The 17,610-nt window shown below is 38.9% G+C and overlaps 1 long non-coding RNA gene across 1 annotated transcript; it reads right to left on the bottom strand.

The window, feature by feature from the left end:
- Positions 1-217: 217 nt before the first annotated feature.
- LOC118766503 lies at positions 218-17,119 on the bottom strand. Its single transcript, XR_005002442.1, has 3 exons — positions 16,998-17,119; positions 13,265-13,267; positions 218-242 (listed from the first exon to the last, which is right to left on the bottom strand). It is a non-coding gene; the product is annotated as an uncharacterized LOC118766503 (long non-coding RNA).
- Positions 17,120-17,610: the final 491 nt, after the last annotated feature.

The following is a 17,610-nucleotide window of genomic DNA, read 5'->3' as shown; positions in this document are numbered from 1 at the left end:
AAGATCAGAGAGCATTTCTAATTCCCAAGAACGTCAGTCATTCCAGACTTTGAACATGTAATGGTGCAATCCAATAAAGGAGGTTCCAGTGGGATCATCATCATCATCGTTTAACGTCTGCTTTCCATGCTGGCATGGGTTGGACGATTTGACTGAGGACTGGCAAACCACATGGCTGCACCAGGCTCCAATCTTGATCTGGCAGAGTTTCTACAGCTGGATGCCCTTCCTAATGCCAACCACTCCGAGAGTGCAGTGTGTGCTTTTATGTGCCACCGGCATGAGGGCCAGTCAGGTGGTACCGGAAACGGCTACACTCAAATGGTGCTTTTTATGTGTCACCTGCACAGGAGCTAGTCCAGCGGCACTGGCAATGACCTCACTCGAATGTTTGATGAATTAAAAATAGCAGTTGTGACTGCCTCAAAATCCGTGCTTTTCATTTTGGAGAAGAAGGGTTGCCCAATGGATAGGTAAAATGATATGATAGCCATGGTTAGAATATCTTTGATCTTAGGTTTACTTAATTAGGACTTAGCCTTAAACACAGATATAAATTGTTTTTTGAATACAGCATGTTTATTAAGTGATTTTCTCTCAGAACAAAAACCACCGTATCATGCCTCTGTCAATGATGTATATACATTTCCTTATCTTTTATTTGTTTCACTCATTATACTGTGACCATGCTGGGGCACCACCTGAAGAATTTTAGCCAAACAAATTGACCCCTGCACTTATTGTTTTTAAAGCCTGGTACTTATTCCATCAGTTTCTTTTTGCTAAACTGCTAAGTTATGGGAGCGTATACACACCAGCACTGGTAGTCAAGTGGTAGTGGGAGGAACAAAGACACACACACACACACACACACACACACACACACACACACACACACACATATGCATATATATGAGGGGCTTCTTTCAATTTCCATCTATCAAATCCACTCAGAAGATTTTGGTTAACCCCAGGCTGTACTATAAGACAATTGCCCAACCCAGAAGCATGTTATTGGGAAGTAAATGTCTTACCAAACAGCCACACCTGTGTAAGTACAATACACAAATGGCGATTTTAATTTAATTTTGTTTCAATTGCATACACTGAGTTTTTATTCAACGCGGTCGTTATATGCTATATCAGTGAATGAATTATTCACTATTTCCCATATGTCATAAGAGACAGATTTCACCTAAGCAGGTAACCAGCAAGTACACATCACTGACAAAGATTAAGGGAGCCAAAACATGTGGGTTGCTGCTGGGACAAGGTCCTTCTCACTCTAATATATACTGTTTTTAACACAGCATGCCTATGAGAAGAATTTCTCTGAGGAATACCTCAGTATCATGCCTTTCATGATGTATGGTGTATACACATTAAATAAGACATGCAGATGGCTAATCTAAAGTGTAGAAGTGGCTGTGTCGTAAGTAGCTTGCTTACCAACCACATGGTTTTGGATCCAGTCCCACTGCATGGCAGCTTGGGCAAGTGTCTTCTACTATAGCCTCGGGCCGACCAAAGCTTTGTGACTGTATTTGATAGACGGAAACTGAAAGAAGTCCATCGTATGTATATGTGTATTGTGTGTCTGTGTGTCTATGTGTATGTGTTCGAGTGTCTGTGTTTGTCCCCCCAACATCACTTGACAACTGATGTTGATGTGTTTACACCCCCCAAAATTTAGCAGTTCGGTGAAAGAGACCGATAGAATTAGTACTAGGCTTACAAAGAATAAGTTTGGTGGGGGTCGGTTTGTTCGACTAAAGGTGGTGCTCCAGCATGGCTGCAGTCAAATGGCTGAAACAAATAAACAAATAAAAGAATACTTGTGCTGAGACACAGAGACAGCTAATCCAAAGAATACCAATAACAACACCAAGTGGCTGCATATATAATTTTTAATCCAGATATATTGAAAAGATTCTAAATACAGAGAATAAATAAGTGAGATGTAAACTGAAAAATAAAACCACATGGAAAGGTCCTACATACACAAGCATTCAGTTTTGACTGTAACACATCTACGTCATTGTTTCCTTGTCTATTTTTCCAGGCTCATGTAGGTCAGACAGAATTCATTGAGGCAGGTTTTTACGGCTGGATGTCCTTCCTGTCACCAACCTTCACTTGTTTCCGAGTAAGTTAATGTTTGGCCAGAAGTGTTTTTCATGGAAGACTGGAAGTAAGCATCTCTTGAATGACAGTGATGCTCGTTTACAACTGTCACATTATATCTAGACAAGGATACACATACACACATACACACAGATACACACGTGCACACACACGCACATGCATATACCCACACATGCATAGGGAGACCCTCTTCAGTCATGACTGACCATCAGATTGCACCTAGAAAGTTACCCTTTCAGGTACAAGTCCGGGCAAGGTTATTTATGGAAGACCAGCAGTTGCCCATGCATACTGGCCTCCCCTCTCCACATCACCAGTGTTATCCAAAGGAAAGGTAAAGGGGCCGATACAGCTTGGCACCTGTGATGCCGCAACTCATTTCTACAGCTGAGTGAATTGGAGTAACATGAAATAAAGTGTCTTGCTCAAGAACACAACACACAGCCAGGTCTGGGATTTGAACTCACAACCTCACGATAGTAAGCTCGACGCTCTAACCACTGAGCCATGTGCCTTCACTCCGCACATGCATACACACACATATACACACACTTTCACATACACATGCATACATGCATGTGATGGGCTTCTTTCAGTTTCTATCAACCAAATCTATACTGGCAAATGTTTGGTCGACCTGAAGGCCATAGTAGAAAAGAAACTTGCTCAAGGTGCTGTACAGTGAGACTGAATTCAAAAACTACAATAGCGGGAAGCAAATTTTTCTAAAGCTTTTTAATCAAAATATTATGATGTTTGTAAAATAATTTTCTAGAATTTTTAAGAGATTTCATTTCAAACAAAATTACAAAGAGGAATTTTGATAATTGTTCCTGAAAACATATTTGATTAAGAAAATAGAGCATTTAATAAAGTTTTTTTAAAGGAAAAAAAAACAAATTAAATAATCACCTTATAGTAGAAGAAAACATTTTAACTTTATGAGTTGCTATAGTGGCAATCTTCATTGCATCATTACCACCATCATCATCATCGCTTTCCATGCTAGCATGGGTTGGAAGAATGACAGAGGGCTGGTGAACCAGATGGCTGCACCAGGCTCCAATCTTGATCTGGCAGAGTTTCTACAGCTGGATGCCCTTCCTAATGCTAACCACTCCAAGAGTGTAGTGTGTGCTTTTACATGCCACCGGCATGAGTACCAGTCAGGTGGTACTTGCAACGGCCATTCTCAAATGGTGTTTTTAGGTGCCGCCTGCACAGGAGCCAGTCCAGCGGCACTGGCAACGACTTCACTCGAATGTTTTTTCACGTGCCACTGGCACAAGTGCCAGTAAAGCGATGCTGGTAATGATCACACTTGAATGGTGCCTCTTACATTCAGATATATATTGTGTTTTTATATTTTTAACACAAGTTTATAAAATGATTTTATCTCAGATAATTCCACAGCATCAAGCCTTTTTGCAGCATATACACATTCATCATGGTACATGGATTGTGATTTTAATATCTGTCTATGAAGGCGGCGAATTGGCAGAGTCATTAGCATGCTGGGCGAAATGCTTAGTGGTATTTCGTCTGCCGTTACATTCTGAGTTCGAATTCCAACAAGGTTGACTTTGCTTTTCATCCTTTCAGGGTCAATTAAATAAGTACCAGTTACACACTGGGCTTGATGTAATCGACTTAATCACTTGGTCTATCATTGTTTTCCCCCTCTATGTTAACCCTCCTGTGAACAATAAAGAAATAAATATTTGTCTGTCTAAGAAGGCAGCAAACTTGCAGAAACATTAGCATACCAGGCAAAATGCTTAATGGCATCATCATCATCGTTATTATTATTATTATTATTATTATTATATTATTATTATTATTATTATTATTATTATTATTTTGGTTTAGCTCAGGTTTGGTCTTATTCCTGGTGGGATTTATGTCACTACCTGTAACTTTAGGTATCCATAAGTTTTCAGCAGTCTTTCAAGTGCTTAGAACCCTCCTGATAATCCTTGCTGTCCCTAAGGGACAAACCTTCTGTAGAAGCTCTGCAGAGCATTGTATTCCAGTCTTCTTCAGCCATTTGTCTATATCTTTGCTTACTGTTCCCAAAATACCAATTATTATAATCATGACCTTTACTGTTTGCATGTTCCAAATTTTTCCTATTTCAAACTTTAAGGGATTATCTTTTTTTTTGTTTTACTTCCTCAAATAGGCATGATCGGTCAATAAATGAGCAACTTCGCTTTTCCTTATCTACAAACGTTATGTCTGGTTTATTATTTTCTTATTTCTTGTCCATTTGAATAAAGAAAGTCCCACAAAATCTTACATGTCTCTGACTCCAGCTTCAAATCCCCATTTCTGGCACATTTTCCAGTGTAAAACCTTCACACTTTGGTCGGGCCTCCATTTCTTATATTCTTCCTGTGCTAACTTGGGGCATTCTTCCACAATGTGTGCCACTGTCTCAATCCAAGTTCCTCAGACTCTACATTTATCTGACACATTCTCTCCATAAATATTTTTTCTCAAATTGTTTGTTTTTTCATTTGATCTTCGACAGCTACAATTAGGCTCTCTATTTCTTTTTTAATTGCTCCTTTTTTTAACTAAGCCCAGGATTTTGTTCCATATATGTACCATGCATGGGTTTCTCTCCGATCTGTCTGACATGCTCCCTTTGTGTTTCATTCTTGACCTTTCCTCCTATTACACACTTCATCACCTGTTCTTTATTCACCATCTTTAGTAGTTTTTCTGTGCTGCTCTGTAAATACTCGACTGGACTTTTTCTTCCCATTTGTATACATTCTTCTACTTTTATTAAGCCTCTTCCACCTGGGTCTCCCTCAAGTACAGCCAATTGACATCAAGTTTCTTTATTTTGCTTTTAGTCGAGTCAATAATTCAACTCCATGTCTGATTAAGAATACTGCTCTTGAATTTATTATTTCAATAAGATTTTTGGAAGTCATCTTTGACTGCAATAATCTTTTTACTCTCCTTCTGTATTCCCTACTGCTAATTTGTTTCATTTCTTCACTTTTTTCATATCTCATCTGCTTCCAGCATTCCCAAGTACGCATGTGCTTTCTCAACCGTTCTTATTGTTTGCCCATTTGGAATTTCACTTCTTTGGCTTCTGTCAAATCTTCCTCATTTCATATTCAATATAGCACACTCTTCTATCCCAAATTCCATACCTACATCAATTGAGAAAATGTGGATTGTATGTACAAGACTTTCAAGTTGTTTATCATTTTTCACATAAATCTTTATATCATCCATGAAAAGGAAATTATTTATCTGACCATCTAATATTCTTATTATATGAAACCTCACAGCTTATTTTGCTGGTATGATGGAAAGTATCAACTGTCCCCAGCCAGCAGACTAAGGTGACATTTCACAGATTTTATTTAATCACCTTCAAGATACTTCCATTGGGAGTTCACACATTTCTCCCAGCAGTTTTTCCACAACTGGTAATACCTCTGAAACACCTTCTCTGGAACGATATGGAGTTCTGCCGCTGCTTTTCTCATAATTTCCTCTTGTGACTCAAATCACTTCCCTTTCAATGTGGTTTTCAATTCTGGGAAAAGCCAGAAGCCACTCTGTGGCAAATTGGGAGAATAGGCAGCCTGTCGAACAAGCAGTGTGTAGTTCTTAACTAGGAAGGCTTGGCTTACGAGGTGCATTCAAAAAGTACCTGACTTTATTTTTTTCTCCACACTGGCTGCATGTGCAAACCCTTCTTTAAAACAGAATCTGCTTCATAAATAGTCCCCTAGATTATTACCTGATGGTCTTCTATGACTATTCGCTGAATCTTCTCAAATCAATTCCTTGTTTCAGATTGTGGGTAGCCTGCCTGAGCATGCCTCACTCTCCACTGAGGTACGGCCATCTACCACTCCTTGATCTAAATTTTGCCCATGGCATCATCGCCAAAGGGCTGCTGAATATACAGGATGGCTTGAGCTTAAGTATCATCGAGATTTTGGCAAAATTTGACCCAGTATCTCTGCTTGATGCATTTGGTCATCTTGCATGAAAACGGCAATCTGACAAGAGCATATAACACATCTGTACTCCAAGTATGACAGCCGGAAACTGACACAGTCTTCCAGCACGACAATTTTCAAGCATGCACAGAAAGGGTGGCATCACCTTCCACCCAAAGGATTTTGCTCACATGGCATTAGTTTTGGCAGAAAAAAATAAAGTTGGATACAGTTTGAATGCACCTCATGCATCAGCATATACACACATGCACACACATCCGTGCATGCACACAAACATAGACACACATACACGACAGGCTTCTTTCAGTTTCCTTCTACCTCTTCCACTCACAAAGCTTTACTTAGTGTATTTCGTACAAATGTTTAAGTGAGGGGGTAGTTATATCCTTACCAATGTCAACTTTTCTTGTTCTATTAATATTTTTAACCCCAAAACAAGGAAGATGATGAAGTTAGCCATCAAAATGATTTTGTCACTTGGCAACCAAATCATCATCTTCATAAATGTTTGATTACTTTCCTTGCAATATGAACACTGATACTTTTCTGAAATGTTTTTCAAAACGATTTTAAATATTTGAGATAAATTACAGAATTGCATGAAGATTATACTTTGGAACTTTGTGAAATGTAATACCTGAATTAATTAAATGTTATTATATTGATATATGATATATTAGATATATAGAATATTCATTTAAGCACTCATCATCGTTATTTCATCGGCTTTTACATAAATGACTTGATATAAAAATCTTCATTATTATCATTTAATGTCCATGTTCCATTCTGGCTGGGTTTGATGGTTTGACAATATCCAATGGGTCCTAGTACAAAAACATGCTCCAGCGTCTGCCTTGGAATGGTTTTTTCCAGCTGGACACCCTTCTTAATGCCAACCATTTTACAGAGTGAACTGGGTGCTTTCTTTGTGGTATTAGTATTGTGAGGACACTATGCAACTTGCAAGATTATGAACCCAAGAAAGAAAGATTATGAACCCCAAAATTATGAACCCCGAGAAAGAAAGATTATGAACCCCAAGATTATGAACCCTATGAAAGACAGTCTTGTCTTGGGCGATGAGAAGTGAAAATATAACAGACAGACCAAATGAGAACTGGTTTCTTGTTCTAGAGCAACCACATGGCTTCTTGCATTTTAGAAGAGAAGAGAAGGTGTCTGAGTGGAACCTCAAAGTACAGAGGTATGTAGAAGTGTATAGGGGCAAAAGAACTGGTGTGGAAATGGAAAGATTGTATGGGAGAGTAAGAGTTGGGGAGTGAGTGAGAGGATGAATAGAATGAATGCAGAACAAATGTTGAGTGGATGAGAAGTAGGTGTTATAGGGGAAAGTAGGTGAGAACTGTAGAGATTGGATACAGTTGAGGGGTGAATGTCATGACAGGTAAGTAAGTGGTAGGGAGTGAGCAATTATAATCGATGTGAAGAGTAGCAGAAAAGTAATGCTGATAGAGTAGACAGGAGAGAAATGAGAGAGAGAGAGAGAAAGAGGAAGAGAGAGAGAGGGGGAAGATGGCAAGTGGTTGGGTAAGTTGCAAGAGTGAGGAGTAGTGTTGTCTTAAGAGATGGGCACACTGGCCTTACAGATTTAGGGAGCCCAATTCTGGTCTATGTATGTTGTGACTTGCTGATAATAAATATTGTAAGGCCCAGTATGTTGATTTTCCCAGGGATAAATAATATTGTTAAGAGGTCCCTGGTGTTGGAGCAGAGAGGCAGGTGTAGTGCATGGAGAGAGAGAGAGAGACATATACTAGTAGAGAAGGCAAGATGATTTGGTGACATAGGGGAGCAAGAGCTATGTAAAATGTGAGTGGAGAGGACAGAATATAAATGAATATCTAATGCAATTGTTCCAGTATCATAGCTCCCTACCCCACTTGTTTTAGTAAAGCACACTTGAAATATTGCCAAATATCTACAATGTAATTAGTCTATAAACATATAATTAATTACATTATGGTATTTATCAGCATCTATTATCTGAAGGTAAAAATATCAGCACCCCAAATGACTGTAATACCATAGAATGTCATGTGACTTTGATCAATAAATTTTCTGTCTGATTTTTGTTACTATATTTTTTTTTATTGTTCTGATTATTTACAAATTAATACAGAATAAACGGATTTTAAAGTATTTAGGATAACGAAATTTTATACAACGTTGTCATCACTAATTAAATTTCTTAGTTATAAACTTTATATGGACATCACCTCTGAAAAGATTGGCTTGAGGAGATGAGTGAAAATATGTTCAAGGGAATTGGCAACTCATGGTCATCATCATCATCATCATCATCACCATTATCATCATCACCACCACCATCATTGTTGTCGTCAACAGCATCATCAGTAGTGGTGGTGGTGGCGTCCTCACCATCAACATCATCATCATCATCTTCATCATCATCATTGTCGTCATGATTATTAGCAACATCATGGTCGTCATCATCATTTCTGTCATCATCATTGTCATCATCATCATCATCATTGTCATCGTCGTCGTCGTCATCATAATCGTTGTCGTCATCGTTATTGTCATTGTCGTCGTCATTTTCATCATCATTGTCATCATCATTATCATCATCTTCATCATCATCATCGTTGTCATCATCATCATCATCATTGTTGCTGTCATCATCATTAACTGGTACTTAATTTGTCGACCCTGAAAGGACGGAGGTTAAAGTTGACCTTGGCGGAGTTTGAACTCAGAACGTAAGAACAGACGAAACACCGCTAAGCATTTTGCCCGGTGTGCTAGCATTTCTGCCAGTTCTCTGCCTTCTGCACGTCAGGTAATATTACCCAGTTGGACAAACGGGTGAAGGTTGATGACAGGAAAGGCATCCGGCTGTGAAAAAAATCTGCCTCCAACAATTTCCATCTAATTCTTGCAAACTTGGAATAGTAGAGTGGACATCACACAACAACGATGATGATAATGATGAGGATAATGATGGCAGACACAATGACGATGAAGATGATGATGATGATGATGATGATGATGATGATGATGATGATGATGATGATGATGTGATGATGATGTTGTTGTTGTTGTTGATGATGATGATGATGATGATGATGATGATGTTGATGATATTTGACTACTACTGTACGTTGCCCAAATTTACATAAGAACTATATTGCTATTCAATATATGAGACGTTAGCAAATATGTAAATATGTAAATTTTAGACTAATTCAATAATAATGCAAATAGTCAACCGAAGGGAAAAGCTAATATAAATTGTTTATGTTTCCTGTTTCATATTTTATAAAATCAGAGATGTTTACATAAAGGGATTCTGTGAATATATGTCGAGTAATAAAATAAACATGATGGGAGAGATTAAAGAGGACGAGAGAATGTGTGAGTGGAAGGTGGGGAACGAGAGTGAGAGAGAGAAGGGGCTGATCATAATGATGAAGCTTACATAGCTATGAAATGAAAGAGAGAGAGGGGGGAGGGGGAGAGAGAGCGAGAGAGAGAGATAGAAAGAGAGAGAGAGAGATGAGAATGAGTCTGTAGTGGACACGGTTACATTAGCACGCCAGGCGAAATGCTTAGCGGTATTTCGTCTGCTGATACATTCTGAGTTCAAATTCCGCCGAGGTCGACTTTGCCTTTCATCCTTTTGGGGTCGATTAAATAAGTGCCAGTTACACACTGGGGTCAATATAATCGTCTTAATCCGTTTGTTTGTCCTTGTTTGTCCCTTCTGTGTTTAGCCCCTTGTGGGTAGTAAAGAAATAGGTTATGAGGTGAATATGAGAGAAAGGTGTGGATAACAATGCAACATGGGGGGAGAGAGAGAGAGAAAGAGAGAGAGAGAGAGAGAGTGAACAGATGTTTTTCCTGATAGAGATGGAAACGGGAGATAAGGATGAGAATATGAGACAGTTATTCTGGAACTGGGTAGAAGCAACACCTCTTAGGAGGTGTTGAAATTTCACAAAAGGTGGAAAGTATCACAGGGTTATGAAGTGTTTTGATGGGTCATAACTATTTTTAGAAGGGTGGCTGTGTGGTAAGTAGCTTGCTTACCAACCACATGGTTCTGGATTCAGTCCCACTGTGTGGCACCTTGGGCAAGTGTGTTCTACTATAGCCTCGGGCCGACTAAAGCCTTGTGAGTGGATTTGGTAGATAGAAACAGAAAGATGCCTGTCATATATATATATAAATATATATATATATGGCTCAGTGGTTAGAGCGTCGAGCTTACGATCGTGAGGTTGTGAACTTGAATCCCGGTCCGGGCTGCGTGTTGTGTTCTTGAGCAAGGCACTTTATTTCACGTTGCTCCAGTTCACTCAGCTGTAGAAATGAGTTGCGACGTCACTGGTGCCAAGCTGTATCGGCCTTTGTCTTTCCCTTGGATACCACTGGTGGCGTGGAGAGGGGAGGCTGGTATGCATGGGCGACTGCTGGTCTTCCATAAACACCTTGCCCGGACTTGTGTCTAGGAGGGTAACTTTCTAGGTGCAATCCCATGGTCATTCATGACCAAAGGGGGTCTTTACCCATATATATATATATATATATATATATATATATATATATATTATATGTGTGTGTGTGTGTATATATATATATATATATGACCACGTCTGTACCGTTGGCAATTTTTTTTCCTTCTCTGGATCTTTCCTTCTCCTATTTTCCGATGAGCATCCAATAATACTATATTTGTTCCACATCCTCGCGTTGTTCTGTTTTTTTTTGTGCTTTCTTGTTTGGATTAACTGTATATATATATTACAGAGGCCATCCGGATTCCCGTTTGCGCCGTGAACAGGAATTAATCTTCTCTCTTCGCTCTTATACGCCATTTGGTCTCAACTCTCCCCCCCCTCCTCATCTAACCCCCCTCTCCCCCCCCCTCACCTATCCTTCCCCCCCGACCCATACTTCTTCAGTCCTTCATCCTTTCACCCCTACTCCCCTTCCTTCTTCCCTCTTTCTCCCTCCCTCCTTCCCTCTGCTCCCTCAACTACCCTCTCTCTCCCCCTCCCCCTCTTTCCTCCTTCCTCCCCCTCCCCCCTTCCCCCTCTCCTCCCCCCTTCCCCTCCTCTCCTCTTCCCCCCTCTCCTCCCCTCTCCTTCCCCTCCCCCCTCTCCCCCTCCCCCTCTTCTCCTCACTACACCACACGACTTTACACATCACATCATATATGATGTGCCATACTAATACATACTAATACGTACTAAACATACTAATACATACTAATACATACACCAACCCTATACATACACACGTCCAGACCCCTCATACGCACTTATACTCTCTCATACACACACACTTATACATACCAATACGTACTAATACATACTAATACATACTAATACATACACCAACCCCATACATACGCCTGTCCAGACCTATCCTACGCACTAATACTCTCTCATACACACACACACACACACACCCTTATACATACTAATACATACTAATATATACACCAACCCTATACATACACACGTCCAGACCCCTCCTACGCACTAATAGGTGGTCATTCAACCCTATTATCTCCCTTATTTCGCTCTCGCGTCTCATGTTTGAACTTGACTTCTGGCCGAAATCAGATCGCCATGTTGATTCGTTAGTTACTGCACGCATTTTTTTCTCTCCTCTTTCTGTGTTTTTTTTCTCTCTGTGTATCTTTCTGTTGAAGAGCGTAGGCTCGAAACGTTAAAGACTTGTTTTATTTATATTTCCTGAGCGCCATACTAATACAACTGTTTGTTTGTTTTCCACCTGCCTTCGTCTTTTGTCTATTTTCATAAAGCTTCCCGTTATATATATATATATATATATATATATATATATATATATATATTTTACATACATATATATATATATATATATAAATATATATATATAAATATATGTGTGTGTTATGTGTGTGTGTGTTTTTGTCCCCCCAACATTGCTTGACAACTGTTGCTGGTGTGTTTATATCCCCGTAACTTTGTGGGTTGGCAAAAGAGACACGACAGAATAAGTACTAGGCTAACAAACAATAAGTCCTGGGGTCGATTTGTTCGAATAAAGGCACTGCTCCAGCATAGCCACACCCAAATGACTGAAACAAATAAAGGAGTAAAATAGTAACCATTTCAACACAGAGCATCTTTAACTTGTTGGGGACCATCAAGGAATCAGAGGAAGATGACACTATTTCACTGGTTTACTGTTTTGCCAAAGTCCAACCTGTTTGGTTATTCAGTTCTTGAAAATCTTTTATGGATTGGATGGTATCTGACAGTGAGACAGGCACAACCAAATAGTTTGGAATAGTAAAACGTCTTGATGACTAAATCAGACATGCTGACATGACACAAGTAGCAGGAAATGCAATACCAGGTGTAATAGAATCAGCTTTAATATGCCGAAAAATAATTCTAAAATTATTGAGTTTAGTCATCTGAAATGACAATGGCAGAGGCAAAGTGATAATTACAAAAAAATTGCAGATTACAACAAATGCAAAGATTGTTGCATTTCTTAGAAGATTTAAACTCAACTTCATTTTCAGAATATAAATTTTTAATATGGCAGCAGTTGTCATGCACTGTGGATTAGCAAACATGTTCATAAAGAGTTGAATGGATGGATCACCTTAGTTGTTATCTGCAACTGTTTTACTTCAAGTTTTTTGGCTTTTAAAAAGAATCATAAACATATCATATGGTTTTCTCAACTTAATATCTTGGGTTTTAATGCCAGGCAGTCTATTTGAGCTATATTAGGTTGCAAGAAGGTTCTTGCGGTTTTTAACCTTTAAATTCAGCTGCACATATTTCGGCTCAAACAAAACTTTATTAATCGAAATAAACACCATCAGAATCACTTTTGTCAGTGTGAAACAAGTTTATTTATGCCAGTAGCATAAAAATTCTGGTGGCAATGAAATCCTTGAAGGCATGTTTGGAATTGTCTTGGTTTTTGAAGCATTTCTCATGCAGGCAGTTGTCAAGATGCTTGAAAAAGTGGTAGTCGGTAGGCGCGAGGTCTGGTGAATATGGCGGATGAGGCAGAGTTTTGTAGCCCAATTCATTCAACTTCTGCAGGGTAAGTTGTGCGATGACCTTCTTTTGGTGCAACTTTGGCTTCGGGAAGGTCGTGGAGCTTCGTCGGCATCCAACCACTGAGCTGAGCATTGCTGGTTGTCATAAAGAATCCACTTTTCATTGTAGGTCACAATCCAGTCGAAAAATGTGTCATTCTTGTTGCATAAAAGAAGGGAAGACGACACTTCAAAATGGCGTTATTTTTGGTTGTCGTTCAATTTGTGTGACACCCATTTCTCAAGTATTTTTGTTTTTCCAATTTCTTTCAAGTGGTTGGAAATTGTCATATACATTATGTCTAATTCAGAAGCAAGCTCTCAAACAGCTGTGAGTGGATTGGCTTCGACTAAGGCTCTTAGTTGATTGTTGCCAACATCCAAAGGACGACCACTATGTTTATCATCTTCAAGAACCACGATTGTGTTGTTCGTTCATTAGTGGTTCCTGGGCCAAATGCATCGTTGATATCACAAGCTGTTTCAGCAGCTTTTTGGCCTAGCTTGAACTGGAATAAGAAAATTGTGCGAATTTGCTTTTTGTCCATGTTGTATTCAATGTTCCAGACAAAATGGCCTAATTATTCAAAATGAAAAAGCGTAACACGATTAGATAGAGCAAAAAGCGGGCTTTAAAATGATATATAAAGTTGAAGTAATTTAATGAAAATTCATTTGAAAATACATCATTTAAAACCAAAATTAAAAATTAACAAGAACTTTCTTGACAACCTAATGGCAACAAAATTATAGCAGGTTAAATATATGATAAAAGACAAAAGCTTTAAAATATTTTGGAGAGAAGATGGTTAAACAAAATCTTTCAAAATCCTGCAAACTAAATAGTATTTGATATCTGGTGTAAATCTTGGCAAAATATTTTTGATAGGAAATAAAATAAATTCATACATAGAATAGAAGTTAAAAGCTATTTCCATATATTGAAGATATAAAATTGTAAAGAAAATTTGGTGCTGATTAAATGCAGCTTTTCAGCAAGGTCTGTATGCTATTTGCTGCAGAAAGCTGGTCTGGGTCTGGGTCTGGAACCCAGACAGCTGAAGAAAGCCATCAAGACTGTAGACATGGCAACTGAAACCAGCTCAAGAAATAGGGGTGGTGGGCTGACAAGAGGCTACAAGTGGTACTCTTCTGAAGATGAAGACTGCCTCAATCTTTGCTTCCCAACTTAGGTGAAGCAGACAGGCTTTGAAGCAAAAATGCTTGTGACCCTCAAGATATCTGTTGATGATACAGAAGGGTTTCTCATATTGTGGGGAACTTCAGACAAAGAGCCTATAATGCTACTGAACAGCACCTGCAGGAGGCGCAATGGCCCAGTGGTTAGGGCAGCGGACTCGCAGTTGGAGGATCACGGTTTCAATTCCCAGACCAGGTGTTGTGTGTGTTTATTGAGCGAAAAACACCTAAAGCTCCATGAGGCTCCGGCAGGGGGGGGGGGCGACCCCTGTTGTACTCTTTCACTCCAACTTTCTCTCTTTCTTCCTGTTTCTTGTCCCCGACTTCCTACGCAACCGCTGAGCCTGGATGCGCATTCATCCATCTGTCGATGTTCTCGGTTTCGGGGGTTGACCTGCTTTCTCTTCTGCGGGTCTTACGAATAGCAAAGGACCATGTTTCGGACTTCTCCCAAGGCACAATCTTGCAACCTCTGGAACGAAGACCGCCTCGCTGAACAAACAAACAAACAAAAAAGCAGCACCTGCGGTTTTGGCACGGGGCAAAACGTCTTTGATGTCCATTTCACCAATAATCAATAGTATTGATTATTTGAGACTAGGGGCTATTGTTTCAGTTACTGTTAAGTGATAGGCTCATCATCTCTAGATATTCATTTCAAGGTTTATGAAATTAGTATCAAGAAATTATCAAAGGTGCCGTTCCATTCCAAATGAAGGTTATAGATAAGGTCTGTGTGTGAGGAAGGTTCTTGAAGTGTAAAGGGCAAAATGCAATATCAACAATTGAATTAAAAATACAAGAAATTCCAAGATATTCAATCAAAAGTTTTGTGCATTTTCTGGATCTCGAGAAAATTTTTTTGTTGGTTTTCTTTATGTATTTTATCATATTTTGTATTCATCAAAAACAATACCATTTGCATCAGAATGTGCATTTTGAATTTTCTGAATGTGTGCACGTATCATGACTACAGATTTTTATGCTCATATACGTGTCTTTGTATATTCATGTTCAGGCAGCATTTCAGTTTGGAAAATTATCTTTGATACTTGAAATGGGAAAGAAAATATTCAAAAAAAACAAGCTTAAACAAATAAACTAACTTGGCCATTTTGTCTCATCTAACATGAGAATTAAATAATTTCCAATCAACTGTAGTTGGCCTTAGAAATATAAGATAAAACAACAAAATATAACAATGTGAAATAACAACAAAATAAAAAGAGGATGTTAGCTTTTGAAGTGTTTTTATTTTTCTTTTAATTCTAGAATTTTCTAGTCTTCCATAAAAGACAGCATGCTGAAATCAAAAGCTTTCTTGAAAGCTTGTTCTTCTTAAATCACATTAAAAAAAATGTTATCCTTTTCCTTTGATCACTTGGCTATCTTAGAATAAGTGAAATCCTCCAATTATTAAGAAAAACAATTCTGTTTTTCATTCGTTTTATCTTTGCGTTCTTCAATTGTCTCAAGTTGCCAATTAGTTTGTCCTCATTCTTAAATATATGATTATCGCTTGTATTTCGATTTCAATGCACTGCTGCTTTTAAATATCATTTTGAAACATAGCATGTTTAACTCATCTCGTATTTGATTTCATGTGGAATGAAATACACTGGAGCTAAAAATTAAAAAAAGGCGTTTCGTAGAACTGTTTTATTATATTTCCAGAGAAAAAAAAAATTGTTTTGCCAAAGTAGGAGACATGTCTGTGTGTTGCAGAAATAAAAAGCACAACAGAAACCACCGCCTCCTCTTGCTGCTGCCCCTCCAACTCCTCCTCCTCCTCCTCCTCCTCCTCATCATCATCATCATCACCATCATCATCATCATCATAATCATTTAACATCCACTTTCTCACGTTTGCATGGGTCAGATGCAATTTGTTGAGGCAGATTTCCTACAGCTGGACGCCCTTCCTGTCACCAACCCTAACAGCTTTCCAGACAAGGCAGAATCTACCCATGGTCAGACATGCTTTTCATGGAGGACTGGAAACAAACAATACCATTTGATGTATATTTACAGACATCACATGTATATTTAGCGTCATCTGAAGGCTAAAACAATGCAAAGCGCATTGTGACCAGCGATGTGTAGCAACATCTGATAGTCTGGTCAGTCACGGTGATATATAAATCAGTGAGATTTACCCCAAGACTACATGATTAGGAACCAAGCTCTTTGACCATACAGCTGCACCTGTGCCTATAGATCAATATTTAATAAGTTGGGAATATGTAATGTCAAAGTAATACTGAAGATGACATGTGTATGGACATTAAATGATGATGATGATGATGACGTATATTTCAGAGACTACTCCTTAAAAAAATTCATGTTTTGATTTCTGAAACATCACATTTCATGGTAATTATTTCCAATATTCTAAGCTTATCAGCTCGATATACGTCATCATCATCATCATTTAATGTCCATTGTCCATGCTGGCATGTGTTGGATGGTTTGACTGAGGCTGGTAAGCTGGAAAGTTGCGCCAGACTTCAGTCTGACTTAGCATTGTTTCTATGGCTAGATGCCCTTCCTAACACCAAGAGTGTAATGGATGCTTTTATGTGACACTGGCATGGGTGCCATTTGCGTGACACCAGTGTCTGTTATGACTGCAATTTTGTTCAGCTTCATGGGTTTTCTTCTCAAGCACAACATAATGCCAATGGTCTCGGTCATTTGTCTTTTAAACTTGGTACTTATTCTATCGGTCTGACTTGCTGAACTGCTAAGTTACATGGCTGTAAGCACACCATCAAGTAACAGAGGGAGGATAAACACAGACACCAGATCACACACACATATAATATATACGTGTACATACATATATTGTCCTAAGGTGGCGAGCTGGCAGAAACGTTAGCACGCCGGGTGAAACACTTAGCAGTATTTCGTCTGTCTTTGTGTTCTGAGTTCAAATTCCACCAAGGTCAACTCTGCTTTTCATCCTTTCAGGATCGATGAATTACCTACCAATTGTGAACTGGGGTCGATCTAATCAACTGGTCCCCTCCCCCAAAATTTCGGGCCTTGTGCCTAGAGTAGAAAAAAATATATATGTGTACACATATACAATGGGCTTTTTTTTTAGTTTCTATCTACCAGATCCACTCACAAGGCTTTGATTGGCCTGTGGCTATTGTAGAAAGCACC

Source organism: Octopus sinensis, linkage group LG1 (genome assembly GCF_006345805.1).
Source record: "Octopus sinensis linkage group LG1, ASM634580v1, whole genome shotgun sequence".
NCBI classification, from domain to species: Eukaryota; Metazoa; Mollusca; class Cephalopoda; order Octopoda; family Octopodidae; genus Octopus; species Octopus sinensis.
The sequence above is the reverse complement of the archived record's forward strand: the minus strand, read 5'-3'. Positions and strand labels throughout refer to the sequence as shown.